Source organism: Eurosta solidaginis, chromosome 3, assembly GCF_040869045.1.
Source record: "Eurosta solidaginis isolate ZX-2024a chromosome 3, ASM4086904v1, whole genome shotgun sequence".
Taxonomy (NCBI): domain Eukaryota; kingdom Metazoa; phylum Arthropoda; class Insecta; order Diptera; family Tephritidae; genus Eurosta; species Eurosta solidaginis.
The window spans coordinates 115576030-115584992 of NC_090321.1; the positions used below are offsets into that span (position 1 = coordinate 115576030).

Consider the following 8963-nt stretch of genomic DNA (forward strand, 5'->3'; position numbering starts at 1 on the left):
CTTTATGGATTGCCCAAAATTCATAAACCCAACACTTCCTTACGTCCCATCGCAACGTCCATAAATGTTCCCTGCTACCATTTAGCGAATTATATATTAGAATAAATTAAAAATGTAACGTCCGTCAATAATGTGTTTATATTAAAGAAAAGACTCCAAAATATTCATGTGGATGACGAAGAAGTGCTAGTGTCATGTGATGTCGTGTCCCTGTTCACTTATATCCCCACCAATCTTGCCATCCAAATAATAACGAAAAAATTGTAATAAAAAGAAATGACGTGATAGATCTTAGAAGCCGTAAACAATTATCACAACAAAATTAAATTTACATACGAAATGGGAAAAGACGGCAACATTCCTTTCCTCGGCGTCAAAATACACAAATATAATGGAATTCCTCGTTTTTGATTGGTATGCAAAGCCTTTATCTTTTGGACTTCTGATAAACTTTTTCTCATCACAGCCCCTAAAATATAAAATAAACATGGCGAAAAATCTTATAAGCAAAATCTTAACAATAAGCGACGAACAATTTTGGGATAAAATCCTAAGAAAAATCAACGAAATTCTTAAAAATAATAATTATCCGGGCACTCTAACTAAAAGTTTGGTTGACCACAAAATAATGGAAATAAAAAACGAACAAAATAAAACACCAATACAAAAAAAGAAAGAAACGAAACACTACTTTAGCGTAACATACATACCTATACTTACGGAGAACTGCAGCAAAACGCTAACCAACAACAAACACAAAATTGCACTTGCCTACAAATCCAATCATACGTTATCGACGATATTCACAAAATCAAAAGGCGCTATTGAAAAGCTCCAACAAAACAACGTTGTATATGAGATAACATGTAAAGGCAGGGAAAATGAAGAATACAAGAAAATATACATACTTACTTAATTGACGCTCAACCGCTTATTGCCGTCCAACAAGGCGCCAGTCGCTCCTTCTCTCTGCCAACCGGCGCCAGTTGGTCACACCAAGGGAGTTTAAATCGTTTTCAACCTGTTCCTTCCAACAGAGTGGGGGCCACCTTCTACCTCTGCTTCCATAGGCGAGTTCCGCTAGAAACACTTTCTTGGCCGTAGCGTCATCTTTCATTCGCATAACATGGCCTAACCAGCGCAGCCGCTGCGTTTTAATTCACTGGACTATATTGATGTCTGCGTATAAGTCGTACAGCTCATCGTTAAATCGCACGATAGGGGGTCACACATGGCTAAAGTAGAAACAGCAGAGATGAACCAAATGAAATATTTTGTACCTGATCAACACCTACTACGTCCGGAGACTGTAGCATTCATTCATTCAGTCATGTGAACAAACACATATTTTCGTTTTTCTTGAGACGCATTGACTGTTACATACATATTCATCCATTTTGTGCATACATAGAGTCTACGTCTATGTCTCGTAATTTAAGGCTTCTTCTATTTCAAATTCCTCTCTCGACAAACGAAAATCATACTCTACAAGTCACTTATCGTTCCCGTCCTGCTATATGATGCAGAAGCATGGACCATGACAACATCAGATGAAACGGCTCTGGGAGTGTTCGAGAGAAAAGTTCTTCGAAATATTTATGGACCACTACGCGTTGGCGATGGCGAGTACCGAAGAAGATTTAACGATGAGCTGTACGAGTTATACGCAGACATCAATATAGTCCAGTGAATTAAAACGCAGCGGCTGCGCTGGTTAGGCCATGTTATGCGAATGAAAGATGACGCTCCGGCCAAGAAAGTGTTTCTATCGGAACACGCCTATGGAAGCAGAGGTAGAGGGCGGCCCCCACTCCGTTGGAAGGACCAGGTTGAAGACGATTTAAACTCCCTTGGTGTGACCAATTGGCGCCGGCTGACAGAAGGAAAAAGCGACTGACGCTTCTTCATTTTCCCTGCCTTTACATGTTATCTCATATACAACTTTGTTTTGTTGGAGCTTTTCAATAGGGTCTTTTGCTTTTGTGAATATCGTCGATAACGTATGATTGGTTAGCGTTTTGCTGAAGTTCTCCGTAAGTTTAGGTATGTATGTTACTCTAAAGTATAGTTTCCTTTCTTTCTGTTTTTGTATTGTTATTTTATTTTGTTATTATTTTATTATTATTTTTAAGAATTTCGGTGATTTTTTTTAGGATTTTATCCCAAAATTGTTCGTCGCTTATTGTTAAGATTTTGCTTATAAAATATTTCGCCATGTTTATTTTATATTTTAGGGGCTGTGATGAGAAAAAGTTTATCAGAAGTCCAAAAGATAAAGACTTTGCATACCAATCAAAAACGAAGATTTCCATTATATTTGTGTATTTTGACGCCAAGGAAAGGAATGTTGCCGTCTTTTCCCATTTCGTATGTAAATTTAATTTTGTTGTGATAATTGTTTAGGGCTTCTAAGAACTATTCCACGTCATTTCTTTTTACTACTGCGAAGATATCGTGCACACATTTGACTAGAAATTTTATTTTAATGTAAAGTTTTTGCTTAAGTGCCTTAAGTATGTGGTCAAGTAAGTCGTCCATAATTATATCAGCTATTGTCGGGAAGAGATGGTTGCCCATTGGCACGCCAAACGTTTGTGCACAAATTTTGTCATTGCATTTAAAATAATTGTTGTCTAATAAGCAGAATTTTAACATGTCATGGAATTTTATCTTTGGTGTATTTTTTGTGGACTTTATTTGGTCCAATTTTTTCATTATTATTTGGATGGCAAGATTGGTGGGGATATTAGTGAACAGGGACACGACACCACATGACACTAGCACTTCTTCATCATCCACATGAATATTTTGGAGCGTTTTCTTTAATATAAACACATTGGACGTGTGTAAGTTTAAAAAGGCCTTACTTTTGTTGTACGCTATTGTAGTAAATTTTTCCGCTGAATTGTTTTTAATATTTCTTTTAAATTGGAGAATCCGGTTACTCAATCTGTTTTTCGCCACTTCCTTTTCGCTCTCATCGTCTAATGCTTGAATAGCTTGTTTCGTGTATGTATATGGGTGAAAAGTATGGGTGTATGGGTGAAAAGTTCCTTTTTGTTGTAGGCAGCGTGAATTTTCTACCCAGTGAGAGAATCTATTCCACTTCTTCGGGAAAGACTATACTCGTTTTCATGATCCAATCATTGTTTTCCTTTACTCCTAAGTTCCTTAATTGTTGAGGTTTTAAATTATGTGTTTATGATGTATGTATTTGTTGTGTTTCCTTTGTTATTCTCTGTCCAAAGAGGTTTTGTTTGTTTTTAAAAGAGGTAAGATCTATTTCGCTGAGATCGCAACTTTCTCCGGCAAATTTTAAATATGGAAATAACACAAACAAACTTAGACATAAAAATCACGAATGACTACATGCATCACACGGAAGGAGAACTGAAACGCAATCTCAGCGAAATAGATTTTCCCTCTTGTTTTGTGACATTTGTTTGTATGTAATACTGTAATTGCTAATGTTTAAATGTTTCGCACATATGCATTTTCTGTTTTTTATATTAATGTATGGTTTTATATTAATGTGTTGCTTTTGCTATTAAAATACACATATCACCCTTGAAAAGGCTAGAGAGACTAGCGAAACGTTGGGTTGGAATGGTGAAATAAGTTGTTTTTATTTACACCAAACGCTACTGGTCAAGAGAGCCTGCTATAAATAAATTGAACGGAAAATTTAAAAAAATACACAAACATCCATTTTGACAATACCTGCTGACCTAAGAACTATAAATACAATACAAAGGACAACAACAGATCAGAACGAAAATCGACACTGATGATGCAACAACGCCGAAACCGGTTTGCCTCGAAACCAAATTTGACAAGGCATGACGGAAAATCTTTCCAATATACATTATTTATCCACCCTGTCGTAAAATCAACAAAACAAAATAAGCCAGTTAATGCTTGTCAGGCTTTTAACTTGAAAGCGAATGGACTACTAACAGTTTACAAGCGACGCCTACTAAAAACACAAAGGCGAGCATTTGGTTCAACAAACAATGCCTGGAATTGAATGTACACCAAAATTTGCTCAAATAAAATAAAGGTAAATACCAAATTAAGCAGGAAAACAGTTAGAAAAGCATAAAGAGGCTTTTTAATATATGTGCAGGAAAGTTTATATTCCAAGAAGAATGAGATAAATGTTCAGTTGACTTTCGTTGCTCGCTTTCGTTGTACTTTTAATGTATTAATAAAAAAATATATTTTATTCGTAGCAAAAGTGTACATTGACTTATATTCTACACAGCGGTTGTATCCTGGCTGTCTATTTCTTAAATAATAGATCTATTTATACATTTTTTTACATTTTTAGTTCAGTTGATTCTTATGATATGACAAATGTACATATGTACTACTATCGAATATTTTCAAAGAGGGAAGGCAAAATGTTACAGTGGGTTATGCATTATTATTTTCAAAGAACTATAAATGAAAAATAATTGATATATGTAAAGAGTTTTTCAGTACTCAACATGCCGGCGCCCTTGACATGTCTGCCGACAGATCAACTTCATTCTGGTTTGGGAATTGGTGCTACCTTTTGAACTGCACGTCGAATGCACCCATTCTTAGTTTTAATGTCGACCACACGTACACATCCGTTCAGAACCTTTTATTGCTCTCGTTACTCGCCCAATTAGACACGATTTAGGAGAGGCGTTGTCTTCAGATACCAAAACTAGGTCGCTTTCAACTACATTGTCTTTCTTCTGCGTCCATTTTTCCTTCCGCTGAAATTCATGCAAGTACTCGGTGGACCAACGTCTCCAAAAGTGTTGCTGTATCGCCGTTAGTCGCATCCAGCGATTCAAATTAGAAATATTTTTATCTTCAATCACTGGAACGGAAATACCTACAAGCGGACCACCTGTTAAAAAATGGCCTGATGTGATAGCTGTTTCATCACTGGGGTCAGAAGAACTTGCGGTCAACGGTCGCGAATTAAGTGTCGCTTCGACTTCTGCAACCACAGTACTGAGCTCCTCAAATGTTAAATATGCTCCACCAAGCACTCGGACAATATGGTATTTAGCGGACTTAACCGCCGCCTTCCACAGGCCACCAAAGTGCGGGGAGCGAGGCGGTATATGACAAAAATCAATATTGTTTTCAACACAGAACTTAGAAATTATACCTTGTTGTTGTTGTTCGTAAAATGTTTCCTTCTTTAAGCTCACTTCTGGCCCCAACAAAATTTGTGCCGTTGTCGCAAAACAGTTTTGCACATAGACCCTGCCGTGCAACAAACCTCTTGAGTGCTGCAATAAATGCCTTTGCCGACAGGTCTGATACCACTTCCATATGCGCGGCCTTAGTCGCAAAACATATAAAAACGGCGACATAACTTTTAGTAGTGCGTAGTCCTCTTTGTTTATAAGTCGTCATAAATGGACCGCAAAAGTCGACGCCTGCGGTCGTAAATGGCCTGCCAATATTTACTCTATCAGTTGGCAAGTTGCCCATAATCTGCTGGTGAAGCCTTGGTCGACAACGAAAGCACTGTAAGCATCTAGTTGTCACAGAACGTACCACTTTACGCCCATGAACGATCCAAAACCGCTGACGCATCATCGCAATCAAAGCTTGCGTGCCTACATGCATATGTTTCTCACAAAATTTTGCACAAATTGTACATAATTTCGAACAAAACTACTCTCTGCAGGGAGTAAAATTGTGTGTCTTTCATCGTACGGCAACTTTGCATTCTCCAAGCGGCCGCCTACACGCAGAATATCAACTCCATACCAACTATCGATGAAAACGCTCAAGTTCTTCACTTTACTCGAAGACTGCACCACGCCGTCACGTTTTAAAGCATGATACTCATTTTTGAAGTAAGGTTGTATACAATATACAATGCGAATTAAAGACCCGTCCAACTTTCACTGGCCGCAAAATGCAAAAAAACGCGCAACTAGTCTTTGGGTTTGCACGAAGTCACTTCTACTTTCCAGCTACTCAATAAATGCATTTGTCTGTGCTTCAGCCGTTAGTTCCGTCGTCTTCTAACGGACCTCTACAATGTCTCTCCCCGGTGCGAACGATGGACCTGTAAGCCAAATAGAGTTTAGTAATTCATCAACATACGCACCTCTGGATATATGCCCCTATTACCGTTTACAACTCAACTCTGGTTGGGTTGAAATTTCGCAATTTGGTATTACAGATTACAACTCAACCTGTCAATTTCGGTTGAGTTGTCTAGCCTTACAACTTTTTGTGGCATTGCCGTTTACAACCTTGTGTTGGTGTAGTTGTCAAAGACGTCAAAATCTTACAACTGCTTACTAGCAGTTGTCTCATACAATTTTGCAGTTGTTTTGAAAAAAATGTTACGTTTTAGAAGACGGTTCACCACCTAATTTTTAACAAAAATTTTCAAGGTCAAAAGACACGTTTCGACCTCCGATTTAAGAATCCGAAAACAAAAATTGTAATTCTTTACGACAGCATGACACTGCTAATACGCGTCCAAAAATATCGAGAGAGGTGCCAAAAGACGCGTATTAATCTCGAGAACCGAAGGCGGAAAATAAACATTTAATCTCTGTCCGGAGATATTTTCAGTTGAAGTTGGCGATTTTCATGTGGTTGTTGTAATGTTGTTGTCTTTTTTCGGTTTGTGTTTAATATCTTTTGAACGAGTTAAAATTTGTATTTTCCGCCTTCGGATTATTAATACTGATGTCAAGACGCGTCGTTTGATACCTCTCTCGATATTTTTGGACACGTATTAGCAGTGTCATGCTGTCGTAAAGAATTACCACAAAAATTAATTCTAATAAAATCTAATTTCATGTGGTTGTTGTGTTTTGCCAGATTTTTTGTACACAGCAATGCAGAAAGGTGTTGGACCCAACCAGGATTATTTTTACGAATCGAGGCCAAAGGCCGCCAACGCAGAAAGATGTTCTGTGCAAAAAAACTGTGGACCGGGCCTCATATTTCGGACCCTCTCGGGCCCTTTTGTGGGTCTTTGTAAATATCTTTCGAAAGAAATACAATTTTTAATTTCCGCTTTCGAATCCTAAAAGCGGAGATGGAAACCCGTCTTTTGATACCACCTTTGATAAGAGTTAGATGGTGCACGGGCTTATAAAACGTTACAGAAAAAAAACAAAACATTTAAAGCCGGTAGTTAAACCTTTTTTAATCAAACAATAATCAACAATTTTGTACACATTTCTAGAAAAACCAACGTTTAAACGAATTACATTGAATAACTTTTTGACTTTATGTAGCGACATTCCATAGTTGGACGAGGCTGGTCGCAGTTCTGATGCAGCCAAAATAGGTGAAATTATGCGAGTCCCATTGATACTAATCCCTACTCCTGGGAATCCTATTTGAGTAAAATACAGTTTTTTCTGTTAGGGTTTTAATCTACTTCGCACAAATACGCTCCTCAATTATATCTAAAACCAGTCCAACACCAAAATCATTTCCACAGCATATTTGATAGCTGCCGTCAGCAAGGAATCGGAGTGTGGCGCATAATTTTAAAATACGAACGCGTATGCGGAAATGGTCCTTAATTTTGTTTAGCACTGAGTAAAATGCTTCCTTTCCAATCTGCAAAATAACTTCATATGAAGCTCATTATTTGTCACTTAAACATTTTCTTACTTGGTGCTTGGTAGTTCCAAGGGATTGGAATGAGCACGCGAATGTTTTCCGTATTCGCGACATGTCAATCACCAACATTTTCGCCATTATAAAATAGATTTCATATAACATTAATAAAAAAATCACATTTGAAAATGCTTAAATTTCTGCCACAAATTGATCAGCTGTTCCTTTATCTGTCAAATCATCCTTTCTTAGCTTGGCAGCACCAATTCAACTTCAACTGAAATAAGTTGTAATTCGTAATACCAAACAGGAGTTGAGTTGTCTGAAAGTTGAGTTGTTTTAATTACAACCCAACCAAGTTGAGTTGTGTACCGTAATAGGCCCTATAATGTCGGCTGGATTCTGATGAGAAGGAACATGCCTCCAGATTGCCGATTTAGTCTCATCCGGATTCACCAGACCTAGCGGATCAAACAACGCGGAGAACACACAATGCCCAGCGTTTTAATGACTTCCACATCCGTGACCCGTATCGGTTTCTCCCTTTCATTTTCTTCGAGCTGGTTCAGAAAATCCGTGTTGTTCGAATGTCAATTTCGCAATATGGAATGCAACGAACTTGTTAAAGACGAAACTTTGCGGCAAACTTGCAATAAGTCTGCCGTGGAATCAGCCCCGCTGATGAAATCATCCATATAAAAATCGAAAAGTATTTTCGGCGACCCCACTGGATATTGTTGCTTACCATCTTCACCCAACTGCTTTAAGCACCGTGTTGCTAGAAAAGGCGCTGCAGTTGTACCATACGTTATTGTCAGCAGTCTGCATGCTGCAATTTTTTGATCTCTAGAGCTTCTCCATAAAATCGCTTGATAATTGCAGTCTTCTTTGGTGACCCAAGCCTGCCTATACATTTTTGTCACGTCGGCTGTGAGAGCAAATCTGAAGCAGCGGAAACGTAGAACAATAGATAGCAAATCGTCTTGCACAACTGGCGCTTTCATCATTACGTCATTAATAGACAACCCACTAGTTTTACAACTGCAATCAAAAATTACACCAAGTTTTGTTCTAGTAGACTCCGGACGTAGTACGTGTTGATAAGGTGAAAAATATTTCATTTGGTTCATCTCTTCTGTTTCTACTTTAGCCATATGTCCAAGTTGGATGTACTCTTCCATAAACGCAATATATGCGGTTTTAGTTTACGTCTTTACTAAGTCGTTTTTCTAATGACAGAATCGCAGCTGTATAGAACGAGTCTCCAAGCTGATCAACGTTGGTTTTAAATGGTATTTTCACAATAAATTTTCCTCTATCGTCTCTTCGCATGTTCTCGCGAAATATGCGCTCGCACTCTTCTTCCTCGTCAG

The 8963-nt window shown here is 38.1% G+C and overlaps 1 long non-coding RNA gene across 1 annotated transcript; it reads right to left on the reverse strand.

Moving 5' to 3' along the window:
• Positions 1–7142: 7142 nt before the first annotated feature.
• LOC137246608 (uncharacterized) lies at positions 7143–7823 on the reverse strand. The gene is made up of 2 exons (XR_010951596.1): positions 7645–7823; positions 7143–7590 (listed from the first exon to the last, which is right to left on the reverse strand). It is a non-coding gene; the product is annotated as an uncharacterized lncRNA (long non-coding RNA).
• Positions 7824–8963: the final 1140 nt, after the last annotated feature.